The sequence below is a fragment of the Uranotaenia lowii genome, chromosome 2 (genome assembly GCF_029784155.1).
Source record: "Uranotaenia lowii strain MFRU-FL chromosome 2, ASM2978415v1, whole genome shotgun sequence".
NCBI lineage: Eukaryota > Metazoa > Arthropoda > Insecta > Diptera > Culicidae > Uranotaenia > Uranotaenia lowii.
Genome location: NC_073692.1, coordinates 235,487,823 through 235,505,197, shown reverse-complemented (window position 1 = coordinate 235,505,197; position 17,375 = coordinate 235,487,823). Strand labels below are relative to the sequence as shown.

The 17,375-nt window shown below is 34.3% G+C and overlaps 1 protein-coding gene across 1 annotated transcript in view; it reads left to right on the top strand.

Moving 5' to 3' along the window:
* The first annotated feature begins 3,487 nt into the window (after positions 1 to 3,487).
* LOC129749842 (leucine-rich repeat-containing G-protein coupled receptor 5A-like) overlaps positions 3,488 to 17,375 on the top strand; it is a 652,667-nt gene continuing 638,779 nt past the window's right edge. Inside the window, exon 1 of the mRNA XM_055744934.1 lies at positions 3,488 to 5,877. The gene's annotated coding sequence lies outside the window, so the exon portion shown is untranslated. The remainder of the gene's footprint in view (positions 5,878 to 17,375) is intronic.

The following is a 17,375-nucleotide window of genomic DNA, read 5'->3' as shown; positions in this document are numbered from 1 at the left end:
TCCAAAAGTGTTGTCTATGGCCGGACACTACGAATTACTTCACCAAAGTTGTCACCAATGGCACAAAAACGTAGCAAAATGGCTGAATTCACTTGCACAGGTCTTGTGAATATATGTTTTCCAAACTGAACGTTCTATGAAGCCAGTCATAAAAGTTTTTTTGACAAACCAGAATGAAACATTTGTTTCGAAAAAACAAGAAAAAAATTGTCTATTACCGGACAGCAAAATCTTAAGTTTCTCAGAGGACCAAAATAGTTTCGTTATTGAACCCTTATCTTCTGCTAACCATTTGGGGGTGCTATAGAGATGAAAAAATGAAAGTTTCAAGTTAAAAACATCTATCATTTTGAATATTTTCTTGTCCGGTCATAGACAACAATTTGGTATCCGGTTTTGTGATAAACGATTCCAGATAACCAGAAATCGTAAAGAAGTGTTCATTGTAGATTGTATAAGCATCCAGTTTAGATTGGAATTGTATGATTATCATGTTGTAACTAAACCAAGTTATATTTTATCGTTTATGGTTTGTATAGTTCATTATATACGTTAACATTTTGTTAATCGTATAGAAAGATCAATAAAGTTGTTTTGAATCGCAGTAGAATTGTGTTAAGCTCAATATGCATACTTCTTTTATCCCCACTGGAAGAGGGAAGGGGTCTGACTTTATCATAGAATCATTTTTCGTATTGCAATACCTTCCCTTGCCAAATTTGGTTCCATTAGCTTCATTAATTCCCAAGTTATGTAAAAAATTGTAAGCTAGCACCCCCGCCTTTCCCCCCTTACTAAAGCTTAGTTCTTTTAGAAAAGGGACACTTTCTTTTGCTAATGGCTCATTTGCTGAAAATCGGACATTTAAAACTTTGACAGCATTTAGCTGCCTGTGAAATGTACTATCCGACCTATTTTTTCAAAATTTAAAATTTACGCGTTTTCAAGATATTCATGATGCATGATAAAAAGAAAAAAAAATATTTTGCACAATTTCCTTCAAAATCCATCATTATCATATTGATAGCTGACAAAACCGTTGATTTTTCAAAGAATTAGTGAGTGTGAGTGGTGGAAAAGTACGCACACACTGTCAAAAATGTCCACAAAGCTCAAATCAAGCATTGGAGTGAAACACATGATCGGTAACTACGGTTAAGGGTCATCAGAGAAGTCAAATCTCATTTCAGAATTTCTTTTTTCTAAATAGGCGAAAAACTCAGTTTAGATCGCTGAAATGTCCAACAAACAATTTTTACTCCGATAAGCTGGAAGTGTTGCCGAGTTATGAGTCATTTCAACTTATCCTTAAACAACAAAATTTTGCTAGTTCCAGAGCTCGTATGCTATATAGTCGTTAGCGAGGCTATGGGAGAGATGATTTCTGATGGACGATAAACCTTATGAAAACCCCTATTTCAAACTAATTTCAGCGATTGAATCCTACAACATGTCTGCTCGTGGCAAGGTCACTAGCATATTGAAGTATGTATTTGCTGGTTGTTTTGTATAAAATAAAACTGATTTGCCAAGATTCTGCACCTGTGAAAAAAAACAACAATTTTCAAAACAAAAACTTTGGTTTTCGCTGTTTTTAAAAGCCTAAAAAGAGTAATTTTGTATGTACTCTTCGCAACCTACGATCTACACTAACCGATTATACTTTAAGTTCAATCTTATGATGGTTTTACTTCACTTCGTTATTGTCAGATTTTGCCAACAGAAATTCGATTAGAAACGCTTTAAACTGACTCATAAATAATCGAGTGTTGTTAATTTCGAAAAAGCTGTATCCACTCAATTGCCTTCAGTTTCTTTTAAAAGAGAAGTATTGTACCGAAAAGTAGCAGAAATTTAAGGAGGAGGATGCAGTAACATAAAATACAGATAAGACGAAGTATAAGTTAAAAAAACGGAAAAACTGATCCTTCATAGAAAGTATTTCGATCAAACGAATGGTTTTTTAATCACACGCATTCGTAACTGTCCCATTTCTAAATGCACTAAGCTTTATAGGTGGAGAATGGGGATACTTGATCCCTTTTTCTTATTTTCATAATTTTTTTTTGGAAAAATTAGCAACTTGCTGTCTTTTGCTTTTTCTGGAAGCGTGTAATTTCAAATTTATTTGCTCCAAAAGTTAGTTAGAACGAAGAAGCATTTCCATGAAACGAAAAAAATGTGATATTTTTTAAGTTAAAGGAGACTTGAAACAAGAGACAAAAAACTAGCAAAATCCAAAGATAAAAGGTCCGTTGGGCGTTGACTATTTTTTGCCATATTAGTTCTCATTTCACAGTTTGTGAGTATCAGGCAAAGAGAATTTTAAAAATTTGTTTACTATCCTGAAGTAATTGCATATTTTAAGGCGCAATTTTCTAGTTTTTAGATAAATACATTATTTTGAGTCCTTTTTAACAGATTATTACTGGATAAACATAAGTTATTGTTATATCAATCTAGGGATCAATAAAACTCATAACATACATTTTGGAAAACTGTTTCTTAAAAAAAGAGAGTTTACTATTGCTTTAAAAATATGTCATTTTGAAGATCATGTTATACTCTAACGATTGACATATTGGAATAATTATTTTTATTATAATTTTTTCATGGTGAAAACATTTATAAGTGATAAAAAACGATCTCTAAATCACATTTTGTTAAATTTTTCAAACTAAGTCCAATATCTCGAAAAATAACATTTTTCAATTTTGTTGAGATAACAAGATTGTTGTTTTGTTTTATTTGGCACATTTTTCTAGAACATTTGATAGGTATTTGTAAGACATTCCGGTTTCGAGATATAAGATATACCGAAGGAATCAAGTATCCCCAGAGATCAAGAATCCTCATTCTCCCCTAAATATAGATTTTTGTACTCTGTAATTAAAGTTTGAAACGTGAAGATATTTCTTGTTTCAACCACACCATGTATAAAATCTTATGAAACTGGTGACTTGAACACGTGGTCAGGAACTGAGTAACTCTTCAAAAAGCGCGCCAAAAATTTTCTCCTCGTTAACCAAAAATCTCACTTCATGGCTTGATTTTCATTTCTTCCGAATGGAACATGACGTTAAGTAAATATAGGCCTACCAAAGGTTACCCTCAAGAATTCCAACAGCGCCATATCCCATCACTGGGACCCGGCACGGCACACCGGCAGATTGCAACCGGCGCGTCGTCGTCTGTTTGTTTGGTTCTCCTCCGTCGTTGTCATCTCGTGCGAGAGCGACATCGTCGTTGTCGTGTCGGGCGTGAGATACCCAAATCCGAATCGCATCGCAACCCAAACCACCCACCGATTCGGATGGAAAAACGTGCGCGCTACAGTGGCACCCTTTCTAGCTCGATTCTTCGTTCGGTTCGGTTTGTTGGACCACTACTGGTACTGACTCTAGTTAGGGGGACTAAAATTCGCCAACCGATTTCTGCACACACAGAGTTCAGTTTTAGTGCGGTTCAGTCAGTTGTGTTCGACCATTCAACCAGAACGGAACGGTTTCTTGAAAGCTCTTCTCGTCGGCTTACCGGATTTTCCTCTCTTTTAGATCCATTAGTGCAGATCCAGCTAGGTTGTTGCTAGTAGTGGTTGTTTCTTTAGTAGTTGCTGGGTCCCTTCTAGTGTCCCCCTACTTCTGGTAGTCCCTTCAACCGCAACTGGTATTGTTTTGTGGTTTGGGACAGTTCGGTCGTGTCCCTTCTTCAGATTGTAGTGGACTCTTTAAACTGATTGATCCTTGATGGAGGGAACATCCTAGTGAATCCTGGCGAAGTGTTGTGCTTTTGAAACTCGTAACGACGAGATCCTGCCTTTATTTTGAAGAGGTGGGATTGTTAACTTAGTTTGGGGGATGTGTGAATTCGTTGCCGCGACTTAGATTGCTCTAGTCGTGATCAGCCGATTCAGGGTGTTTTCGGGCTGGCGGGCTCACGTATGTGCGAAGTGATTTGTCTGTGCAGAAAGTGAAAAGTTTTACGACTGACCATTCACGTATAGAGTATAGCGTTGAATTTAGTGTAGTGCACACACACTGGAGGGAGTACACAGAAAACTGGTTTTCTCCACGGGGTACTTGCTCGGAGTTGAGAGTTGAACCTCGAGAACTTTTCGAGGTCTGTACCGGTTGATCGGTCAGTGGTCAGTAGATCAGCAATGCGCTGGCTGGTGTGTTTGAGGTGTTTTAACAAGACTGTAAAAGTTTAATATGGATCAAATTAAAGTTCATTAAAAATTAACAGCCTGAGGTCTGTGGTTACACGAAAAAGCTGCCCTGTGCTGACTGAAACGCGACTTTAGTTCACATGTGGCAGCCTGTGACGGGTGTAGTTCATGATCAAGTCCACCAGGTATAGGAGCCGATCGCCGAGAGCCTTACACGTTTTCGATCCCAGCCATCAGACGCTGGCGACGGACGTAGGAACTTTTTAAGAGTTGACGCGTCGTGATATCGGCATCAATCGGCGGCGAAGTCGCGCAAGGAAATTCATCAACGTTGTGCGCTTGGCCAGTCAAAGTGAATTTGGTACCTCCATGGGCGCACAATATTATGCAATCTCTGCCGGCCTCCTGTCTACCGTTCTCTTTCGATCTCTCCGTGGCCAAGTAATGCCGCCGTTTTTTTCTCCTTTCGTGTGCAGAAATCCGCGCGCGCTTAGGCCAGAGCAAGTTTCATTCATTCATGATGTGTGTTAGCAATTACTGTTACTGTTGTTGTTGTTGTTGTTGTCGCCATCGTCAGTAAGAAGAGAAAACAAACTTTTCGCGTCTGGAGTGGAGTTCGGCTAATTTGGCTCGACTCAGGCTTATGCTACGTGAGCTGGGAGGCGAGTGCTCCAATAAGAGGAGGTACCGAGCGTTGATGTTGTGAATAATTTGTGAATTTATTAACGACAAGCATAAGCGGTCCAGCGAGCGACTAAGTGAAAGCGAAAATAAAGAATGGCAAAATAGTTATTCATATCTACATACAAGGAGGGGTTGCAAAAAATGCTCCAGTAAAAAAAATGTCACTGCAAATGAAGCATAAAATTGTGCAGGAAGAGTGTTTTATCACCTTGTCTGCAACAGCTCGGAAATGAAAACGAGCACCGTGCAAGAGTAATGTAAAAGTTCCATGTGCATTGGAGATGAAAATTACAACTGCTGCTAAAAGTGCCATTTACTCACTTTTCTACCACCCATGAAAACCGAAGCTGCCATTCGAAGTGTTCCACTAATCACCTGTTAAACAGTTTCCCATTCAACGCGAAAAAAATTACGCTCATACGTGCTACCGTGCTCCATAATCCAAGAAAAAAAAAAAAAGAATGTTTTACAAACCGTAACTTAATTAAAACTCCAGAAAGTTACGGTCCCAGTGAAAAGGCAAGATAAATCACCATTAGCAGGTGAAATTAGTGAGTTAGTGCCAAACAGATGGTGTTTTTTGGATGTTGCGAGCTGCGAAAAAAGAAATCCAAAACCAAATCAAATCCAAAATAGAGAAGCCGCCGCTGCTCTGATTCGGTTCCTCAAATGTCTGGGTTTTCTAGCCAGTTGTTTTGGTTCTTTGAAGCTTAAGATTCAGTCGGTGGGTTAAATCGTCGTACAAAATCGACTGGGTGTAGTGTGTGGTGATGCACAATTTCGTTAGAATGCTTGGGGGTTAGGTCAAAAAAGTAATGGGAAAAAACAAACTACCGATGGAGCGTTATAATGATGATAATAATAACAACAAAACCAAGAAGCGGCAAACTCAGCAGAAGAAGCAAGCAGTCAAGTGTCTAAAACCTTTTGGGGTGTAAAATTGATGAGAAGCTGTCTTGTTTGCGGCGTTTGTTTGGGTGGCCAGTTTGGTTCCAGTGGGTTGGCGATTCGTCTGACTTTGGAAAGTAAGTTGTGTTTATTCTTGATGAACGCATTCCTTTTTTTGTTTCGTTTGCCTTTTAGTCTACGAGTTATGGAGATTGCATTTATAATTAATTTAAATGAGATAGGACCGAAAAGCTAATTTGTAGAAGAATGGAGATCAGTTTCGTATTACATTATTAGATTAAGTATTAAATCAATAGACTGATTACTTTTGCGTTACACAATTTATCTCAGCTTCAATCCTGAACTTTGAGCAAATACTGAGTTTGGCTTCATTTCTTTTGGAACCACTGTACTTTTACTATGCATACAGCCATTTTTTTTAAAATTAAATACTCAAATTGGTTCATGAGTCGTGGGCGAATTAGTAATGTGCTTGAAGAACAAGTCCCTAAATATAAGGACATTTAGAGATATTCGTTATTGTTCTGAGGAAACATATATCACATAACGAAGTAACATTTTAATAACATATACGAAACTAACGAGTAAAAAATATTTTAATTTTTAAGTTGCTGGAAGTTTTCATTTTGTTAAAGAAATTTAGATTTTTTTTGTAGAGAAATGAATCCAACTTAGATGAAAATTCAGGAAATAGATAAGAGAAAATCGATGTTGAAAAACATGCGAAAAAACCCGTGCAGGATATGAGAAGGCAATGCAAATCTTGCCGTGCCTAAAAATGTCCAAACTTGATTCCAACTACCGTAAGATGAAATGATGGGAATAGAAATAGACCAAGAAAAATGATTATGATCACATGGGAGAACTATTCCCTTCATTCCGATAGACAGAGACAATCAACCAGTATAATATTCATACGCCAGGTTGGTCTCCTGTAGTAGAATGTTAATACATGGGCCCCGGAGAGGCGCAAGATGTGGGTTCAAGTCTGACCGGGAGACAAGGCGAATTTTTTTCGCATGTTTTTCAACATCGATTTTCTCTTATCTATTTCCTGAATTTTCATCTAAGTTGGATTTATTTCTCTACAAAAAAAGTTTCGCTGACTGAATGTTTGAGTCAAGACCCATCTCTGGGTCGCAATTTAAAAATAGAAATTTAGAATTTTCTTCTCTTTTAACATATTCAATATTCACAGTGTATCAGGGCCGTAGGAAGAACCGGCTCATGGGGGGTGAATTTGGTGACTGATTTTTACCTATTATTTTTGTCCAAACAATGCACGAATACAACAAAATTAAAACAAATTGTTTTTGTAACCATATGATTATTCATTTTAAGTACATTTACATTAAAAGTTGTTGTATTAAATCGTAACTTAAGAGAACTGGTCCTTATCCTAAAACGTGATCAAAATTCGCTTTCATCTATGGTTAAAACCTTCAAATTAGTTCAAGAGTCTGGTAGATCAAACTTAGTTGATTTGAGCATAAAATAAGCTTTTTTAGGAGAAACTTTCATTTCCTGAAAAAAAAAACTTATTCTTTACTCCTAACAAACAATCTTAATCGTTTAAACTATTTTGAATTTTTTTTGGTTTCTGAAACATAAAATGTTGAATTTTAGTGTCCTCAATATGTTAATAATGTTAAACAATACATCGGGAAAATATAGAATTTTGTGAAGATTTTTTAGGTGAAGATGTTTCTTTAACAGTAAATATTTTTCATAAAGAATCAATTCCTTAGTGAAAATCCTGTGGATAATTTTGTAAATAAAATTTGGGTTTATCGGATAAAACAAAAAAACTCGAATTCTACCTTCCAAAAATTGTGATTTTCAGCTGCATTGTGTTTGCAAACTAATTTTGATTAATAATTTGAAATCTGGAAATTGATTTGACAAGCAATCTTAACACATTGAGGACTGTGAAGAAATCTATGATGAGAAACACCGAAATCCGATATTGTATATCTCAAATACCCCTGGACTAAATTTTACAAATTTAGCATTTTTGAGTTCGGCAAATGTTGTGTTCAATTTTGTTGAATAAAGGTTAACAATTAAATTCAGTCCAAAAGTTCAAGTCCAAAATTTAATTAATCATTAATTTTCAGTGATTTAATAATTCACTCTTATCGGTTGAAGTTATGTTCCTTTAGTAAGAAAATTTCGAGAAAATGAAAATGAACATTTGTTCCCTTGAGGAACAAATTTGATGACATATGATGAAAATGCTTCTTATCAAATTATACTTGCTTTTATTAAATTTCTATTTATTTCGTGTAACTTTCTGATATTTTTTTATACTAATGGTGATGAAACTCCTTAGAAATTTGAATAAAACATGTAAATTAAAAGAGATAAGATAAGACTATTAGGAAAGAATTGTTTTCAATAAAATCGTCATACCATTTTTAAACTAATTTTGGAATACAATTGATAACTCAAGATGCCTATGTTTTTATGATTGATTTGGTATAATTTTGACGTCCAGACTCGAATCTTTTGTCAGATTTTGTCTATCATGTCTATATTTGGTGATATAGAGTTTATAAGTTAAAAAATGAATCAGTTTTGGGTGAAATAAATCATTGATAACTGATGAACTAACAAATCTATTGAAAATTGTTTATTATTCTTTTTTCAGAAATAACATTTTGATGATAATGATGATAATGTTGAAAAATTTAGAAAACCTCAATTCATTTTTTTTTTAATTTGGAAAAGCAAGTATGTATGACATTATTGAAGAAAGTTATAATTTTTTTTAATTTCATTTAATCAAATTTGTTGAAGTTTGAAAAATGAATTGATTTTTGCTTTTAAAAATACATATCTGAAATTCAATTTGGTAAACACTTCTTAAAAAATTCGTCAAAAATCTATTATTTATCTGTATAGGGAAATGAAATCAAATCAAAAACTTTATTTTTCGAAGAAGCGAAAATCGATCTTGAAGAAAGTTGTAAAAACCTAAATTTTTTAATATTTAAAGTTATGTTAGAAAAGTGCAGAATTCTCTTAAATAATTTTGACCAATTTTTAAAAGTTTTAGACACCAAAATTAAATAAAATCAGCTGTTCAATACTCACCCCAGAAAAAAATATATGTTTATGGCTTTGTGTAATTTATAAAAACCTTTTTGAATGTGGAGTTCAGCTTTAAGAAGAACAAGAAACACAAAATGAAAATGAGGCTTAAATTTGATGTCTTGAAAAATATTTCATAGCAACATAAAATTTGTATAGATTAAACGTTTTTTTATTATCAAAGTTATTTGTAATAAAGTAATAAAAAAGAACTCAATTAGATAAACTTCCAAAAAAAAAATTAATACGAAGCAAGGTTTTTGTATATCAAGATTTGAGTTTCATTACAAAAGGTTTATTAAATTTTAAAAAGAAATTGACAACTAAAACTCGTTTCAATCTCTGAACGTTGTAGAGTGTCGTAGAATGAATTGTCCTAGTCTCAGAGTGTTATATGAATAAATACCGCCGGAGGCGAGCCAATTTTCTGACACCTTTTTAACACTTATTTAAAACCCCTTTTGTCATGGAAAATTTCGCGTTACGATTTTTTTTAGGAAAAAATCTCCTGGGGGGTGGGGTTAAACCCCTAACCCCCCCCCCCCCCGTTTGCACGGCCTTGCCCCCCCTACTTTTATTCGAATAAATGTTAGTATGTAATGGTATTTAACTCCAGGGCAAAGAAGTCATGAGAATTGAAGTTATATTTTAATGTCTTTCAGCCCAAGTTGAAAGCCAAATTGTTCTGGGATCATCTTAAAAGTTAATTTTCTTCTGTTTTACACTATTTTCAACGATCCTATATGTGATGCTGGGCACTGTTTCCTACATGTCCTGATCGACCTCACGATTAGTGGACCCACAGAATATTTTGCTAAAGCGTGTGACGATTAGGAGCTGTTGAATTCAATTGTGCTTCTTTTTTCACTGGAATCATGCTGAAAGAATCCTTTTTCGTATATCAAACTTGCGGACATGACACATCACAATTTAGAATGGTTCCGAACAACATTTGTTATGGTATGAAATTTGACGATCTTTTAATGCTTTGAGTTACCATTTTTTGATTTTTTAGAGCAACAACAAGAATATTGAAATAAGGTTTGCTTTAACGTAATGAATCAAGGAATGTTTTGATCCTGAAAGGAAAGAAAGTGTAGATTGCTAAATATTTGGATCACAACAATTTTTCACATTTGTGCCCTTTACCTTCATGTCCCTATTCATCCCATTTTAGTATGTATTGTGTTCTAATCTTACCTGTTACGACCTATTTTTTAAAAAGAACTACGAAAAATGATGCATTGGGGGAAAAACGTGTTTGAAATAGTTTTGACTGAAACCATGAAAGTTGATTGAAGTTGCTGGTTTTAGCCACTTAATCATACAATAAGGTTTTTTATTGATACAAACATTCAACAAAACAACAAATTTCACATTTTCTTTCGAGGTGCAAAGAATTTAACAACTTATTTTGAATAATTTAAGAGTGCTGATTGCATATCTGCAATTAGTTTTTTTTTCTAGTAGCTCTTGTTTTCGAGCTATTTTCATAAATAAAGTTGTCGTGAACTAAGCCAGCTTCGTTATCCTGCGCGGTGCTTGTACTCCTTCTCGCCCTTCGAAGAGAATCCATTTTAGATTTTTCTTACCGCGAACTTCACTGTTCAACAATAACCAACAGAATGACTCGGTCTCTTGAGCTTCGTACATCAGTCTATCTCGTGTCTCCTTTTTTTCTCTCACTCTCTCTTTCTCGCTGGAGAAGTCGAAGGGATTTAACCGTTGGCAATTTGCCATTCGAGATTTTCGCTATAGGCGATTTCACCGTGACTCAAAAAACATGGCTTTTTTTTCTACACTAAACCAAATACTACTCGTTTTTTTTTCATGTATGCATACTTATTAAATATATCGTTATCAGATCTGATTTAAATTATTATTATTTGTTATTTTTTTCTAAGTTTATATTTTTCTTAATAATTTCATTCGAATTATGAGTTATTTTTCTGTACTAGGCTTATTCACTACAAAAGTAAAATTCATTTTATAAATTTGTGCACTTTTTTGCAAAAAATAAAACATTACAAATATTAAAAAAATAAGGATTTTAATTTGATTTTAATTTAATTTTCGGATGAATTTTCAAACTTTTTTTGTGATACCAACCATTATTTTCTGCACAGTACTGCTGGTAACCTCATTCGCCATCTTGTTCCACCACTTTTCAATTTGAGCGGGTTTTTTCATGGTTCTGCCATGCCAAAATGCATCCGTTATACTTGGTCAACACTTTCTCGTACAGCTACGTGAGTGTGCAGAATTTTCTCTTGCCTTTCGCGTTCCATCGTCGATAACTTTTGACTGACTGCTTCAATCTTGATGAAATTTTCACCACTAAGTAAACAAACCATCCGGATCAAAACACTGTCAATAGATTCGCGATGTGACAGCTAGGGGCGCTGCAGTAAATGAAAAGATGCGACCAGATTCTATGTGAAACAGATTTATTTTTTATTGCAATTTTATCTATAGAAAATTAAAAAAAAATAAAGTTATTTTTTAAAGCGTTGTATCTCTGAAATGAAAATATCTAGGCAAAATCGGAATCCTTTATTGAATGGAGTATAATAAAAAGATTCAAATAAAGTTTTTGTTTTTAATTTAAGTTTGTTTGTTCACCAGGTATGAATGATTGATATTATTAAAAAAAGGACCCTTTTTAAAATTTCCACTGGTAATTATTAACAAAAACTAGAGGTGATAGAAAAAATCTGACAAATGATTCAAATCCAGGACTCCAAAAAATCAGTTATTTTAACATTTGTACTAAAAATTCTGTTCCCTAGTGTAATTAAACCGTACCGGTTTGTAGAAAAATGTAAAAAAATGCGAATTCCAAGTCAATGTTTTGTGTAACCCAAACCAAAGTTGCCGAAATCACAGAAAAATCTGTAATTGCACAGAATTTTGAGCAAATTTTCATCACAGAATCTGTTTGACAGAACACAGAATTTTGGGAATATTCACAGATTTTTATAATTTTGTACGTGTTTCTAAAATGTTAATTTTTGATGCCAATATAAAGTTTGGATTTTTAAGTTCAGATTGGAAAAATATTATAAGATTAGTAAGGTGATTGATTTTGCTCATATAAAATGTTAAAAAGACCCAATTATTCATGAATTTTCAATTAAACTTTTGGAAATAGCGTCACAGAAAACCATCACAGAATTTCTGGGTAAAATCACAGAAAGTCAGAATTTATATTCGTCAAAATATTTATCGGCAACCTTGAACCAAAAATTAAGTCACATTACGACTTGAACTGTACCATTGTAAGTTCTCATTTAGCTAAGTCAAGGGTACGCAAGGGAATTGACAATATTTTCTCACTTGGACCTTATTCTGGAATTCTTGGATTTCTTTCTGTCTAATGCAATTTAGTCTGCACCGACTGTGTATTTTTTTAATAAAAACAAACAGCATAGATAAGGTATAAAAAATAAGGAGTATTTAAAATATTTTTCAATAACCTACATTTTCTTTTTTTCAACTTTATTCGCATCGTTTCTAGAAATGTCTTCCTATTGACTAGTGTTCCATAGAACATTTGAAGGTGTTTTAATGAATTCGCATACCTTTCTCTTCTCTTAGTAGGCTTTAGCAGCCTTACAAAGCTTTTTGTAGTGTTTTCAAGCCAGCATTTTTTAAGGACAATCAATAAATTAGAAAAAAAAAATCTTTGTAAGTAAAATTTAATATTAGTTTCTTATTTATACGTTTTAACCTGAAAGGTCATGAAAAAAATATCAACCGTGAGAGAAATGGCAACTGGTTAAAGTTGAAAGAGAGTGCGCTGCTTTACGCGATTTACGCGAAGGTTTGTAAATTTGTGTGAAGTAAGTGAATGTATGTATTCATATATGTAGATAATCCACCATGAGTGCACGGATTCACCGGAGTTTCACCAACGTATGCGCTTAGTGTAAGCATGCCATATTGCCCAGTTTTATCCGGGTTTACCTAGATATTTAATACAAAATTAAGGAAAAGTCCGGTCCGGCCCAGTTGCCCAAGATTCATTAAAAAAAAAACCGGATTTGGCCCAGATTTTCCCGGATTTATACGCCTTATTTTCCAAATTGAACAAAAAAAAAACAAAATGGGATGTAATTTTTTTTAAATATTTGCGCGGAAAACAAAATTTTTTGAGCCAGTTTTATAACAATTATCATGAAATTTTAATCATAATCTTAAAATACAAATTAAAATTTGCCGAAAAGTTTTGACGAAAAAAATTTTCTTTTCAAGTTTTTTCTAGATTTTTGTTGAGTAAATCCTAGGTAATGAAAAAATTGGTCGAGTGTTGCCCGGATTTTTGGTTGCAATTTTGAAAACAAATGCCGGATTTTACTAAAATAGCCTGGATTTGTCCGTCTCGGATACGTGCTGAAAAAATTCTGGAAACCTTAGCTTAGTTGCATTCTTTAGTTGACGAATCTGCAATGCAAAAAACCACATAACTGACACCATGGCTTCACTCGAACTGGATTTAATCCATGACGTTTAGGTGTCAATAATTTACGACAGCGTTTTCAAATAAAAACTCCAATAATATCGTTTTTCAAGTCAAATCTTAACTTTTTTTTTGATTAAGTCGTACCACTTTTTAAAACTCATCATTTTTATCATTTTTTTAAACTTATTTTTTATCTTACGCTCAAGAATGCACCATATATTTTTGGAAATATGGAAACATAGAATAAATCAAAAAAGCAATCTAACTATTTTCAGTTCTATGCTGATTGCTTATACTCCAGAAAACTAAGAATATTAAAATAACAGTGAGTGAAATGCAGCAAAAATATAAAAGGTGCTAGCAAACTTTTGAAAGAAGAAAATTAAATCGGAAAAAGAGAAAAAGAAGCATGAAAATGGAAGTTCTTCTAGGCAGCCTCAAAATTCATACAGCTTTGTAATTTATATCCCTTTCACTTAACTAGCGCATATTTAAAAATCACATTCTTCTCAAATATGTGTTAAAATATAGCGCATGAAAAATAATTATCAAGATTTTAAATAAAAAGGGTGAGATTTGGAATATGAAACCAAAATTGTACTGATAATCAATATTCAGTTGCGACTTATGTGTAAATTTATGGGAAGTGAGTGAAATAAAAAAAAACTTATAGTCATCCGAAATAGCATACGATTGGAAAAAACGAAAAGCTACAGTTTTATCACCCAGCAAACAGAAAATCGTATCAGAAATGATAACTTAAGTCGTTTACAATGGTGTTGTGAATCGCAATTCTAACTGCATAGTTGAAAGATCGTATAAAATGTCGTCTTAAGTTAGTTTAAATTGGATATGGATATGGATATGGAAAGTCCGCCATATTTCAAAATTTTGAAATGATTTTGATACCGTGTGGGCTTTAAGTGAAAAAAATCATTGTCATGTTATTTCTGCAACCAGAAGTGCATCCAAATGGCTAAAAATCAGATGGGAATAGAGTCATATTGACCAATGAGAGAACTGGAAAATATTTTCGCTGGCAACGATTTGACGGTTATGAAAGCAAAATCTTGCGCTCTTGTACATTCTTCTGATAGGTACAAATAAGGTGTCGGATAATGTGCAATCACTGTAATTTTCGTTGCTAACGCACATCATAACGTAATGAACGTACATCATAAGAATATAACTACAAAAATGTTTGCTGGGCAGACTTTACAAAAGTTTAGCATAGAGTAGCATAAGCAGATAACACACGTCTCAATGCAAAAAACTCAACGCATTTTAAAAGCTCAGTGAATATTCAAAAATTTCATGCAAAATTTTTTAAGTTAAATTTTAAAAGTTTACAAACGATGCTGTTCTAAAATACTAAGGGTAGTTGCTATATAAATTTGACAGTGAAGTGACAATGTTAAACAAATCGAAGGGCATATTTACTCTTAATGACAATACATTTAAAGAGCATATTACATCTAAACAAAATACAAAACACCATTTCCACCTCCGGTAGCTTAACCCCATAAGTCCCCATGACCTTCGACTGGATTCACAATCGGATAATTTCATTTATTTGATCCATTTCCCGCAAATCGCCGATGCCGCAAAGCAACAGAGTGTAATTCAATTTATGGCGTTCCACAATCCACAACGCACACAGAGACCGCCCCGGCGAATGAATTGGTGGCAAATCGGTGCGCGGTTTAAAGCCAGATTTCATGGGAATCCATCAAAGCTGCTGAAAAAAAAAAATCAAACCATCATCCGCGGCTCCTTTCCACTTTTGACGGAAGCAGCTTCACAACGATCGACCCAGGCAGACGGGTTGAGCGGAAATCAAATTACTATAATCTTAACGCCACGCGCGTCTGGCTCTTTGGATTTCATAAGGAAAATATTTTGTTTTTGTTTGCCGCTAAAGCGATTGGAAATGGGACCGCCTCTTTTTATGAGATGAAATGAAAAACAAGCTTATGATTTGGCCCTATACCTTTCTACTTTAAGAATGAGTTGGAATCATACAGTTTGTTTACTTTTAAGTACATTTTTTAAAAACAGCTACAGAGATTAAATTACTTTTCGATTTTTTTTTATAAATGCTAAACATCTTAAAAGTCTGAATAGCCCTCGTTAAGTGTTTTACTTTTCAAAATATTAAACCTCAACAATGCTGAATACAATTTCTGGGCTTGTCTCGCATTCGAGAGTGAATTACTGTTAGGGAAGTTGGGCTGGTTTAAACTTTTTCATTCATCGTCTGACGATATAAATTCTGCGGCGGCATGTTTTATCTCGTTTCTTCCCAGCTTCCGGAGCCAAACCAAACGAAGCGAACATTTACATCATCCCATTACTCACATGGTTGGAGAATCCCACGAACCGATTATGGCGAAAGAAATCAACAAACAGAAACCACCAGCCATGAATGAAGCTGCATGGTTTGGCTGGAAAACGAGTTGAAGCCATTGCGATTCGTTGGACTTGACCTCTGGCACTGAAAGGTGGATGGGGGCATGATTTAGAGTACATAGTAAATTTTCCGGACTGGGACGGATCGATTTTTCACAATTCTTTGCTTTGGTCCGGCAACGAAAAAAGAAAAAAAAAACGGACGCCAAAACGCATTGAGCAGCCAGCCAGGGGACAGAAGAATGCATTTGCTCCGGCTGCTGGCGCTGAACAAACTGGCGCCTGTCTGTGCTCATCCGGCGGAAATATTTCTACTATTTTGCTTTCGGTAGTTTTTTCTGTATCTCCTGGTGTCGACCGATTTTGAACGCTTAGCACCTGTCATTCATGGGGGTTGAAACTTTGTCTTCAGACAAAGGATCTTTAAAAGCTCGTTGACGAAAGATCAATAAACAAATTAATAAATCTTAAATTCAAGATTACGCCCAAGAAAAAAATATAAAAAAAGTTCCAATTCCAATGTCAAAGAGACACATCCACGAAATTTGAAATGAAATTTTGCCTGTAAAAACCTTTTTCGAATACCTTTCACCTTATTATCCGAGTTGTACCTTCTCGATGCGACATCTCAGTAAAGGATGCCTCACTAGACTGAGTCGATTTGGGGTCATTTTTGAATTTTTCAAACCTCGGGATTTAAAAAGCTTCGTTTTGGTTCTTAACTTATCCATGATTTTTTGTTGAATTTTTAAGTAACGTTTACATGAGTTGATATAAACTTTTAGATTTTATGAGAAAATTGATTATTTTGTACTGAAAAATCAACACAATTGTTGTTTCTTCTGTGGAACCAAGCCTGCTAATGGGTTTCGTGCCAATTTTTTAAATCATTAAAGCTGTTTAACAGGGGTACGTCTTTTGACATTGAATAACAATAAATTTATTTGACATCACTGATGGGTGTCTAGCGAGTTATTATATGTCTATTTTTTATGCAATACTTCGCGAGCACCAGCAGTGATGTCAATTAAATTTATTGTTTTTCAATGCCAAAAGACAAACTCCTTTTAAACAGGTAATAAAATATTTTTTTGTTTTATATGATACGAAGTTATGGTCTTTGACAAAGTTGTTCAGCGGAATATTTATAGGAATTTAAAAATAGGCACATAAACCATAAGAAGGCTTGGTTTAACAGACGAAACAAAAATAATGATGATATTTCAGTACAAAATATTCAATTTTTTGGTGATAAAATTTTCGATATACCATTTTTGCTTTGTAAATGAATAAAGAATAGTAAAAAAAAAAGATATGTTTTTCGGGTTAAAGTTTTTTTTTATTAAAGGGCGAACACGAAATTACTGCGACACATTCAACAGGGCATAACTTTTTTACCATAAGGTTAAAATTAACCAAATTTTGCACACTTTCTCATTGATGTGTATAGTTTACTTGCTGTCAAACTTGAAGTCGTGTTTTTCAATTCAACGAAAATGGAGGTGAACCAATGCGAGTTCTGCACACAAAATACATAATTGTGATCACCCTACATACCTACCTTAGGGTCCGGCGCCGATTGACCGACGCATAGGACTGAGATAAAAGATCTCCACTGCTGGCGATCCGGAGCCAGCGTCCTCACTTTCT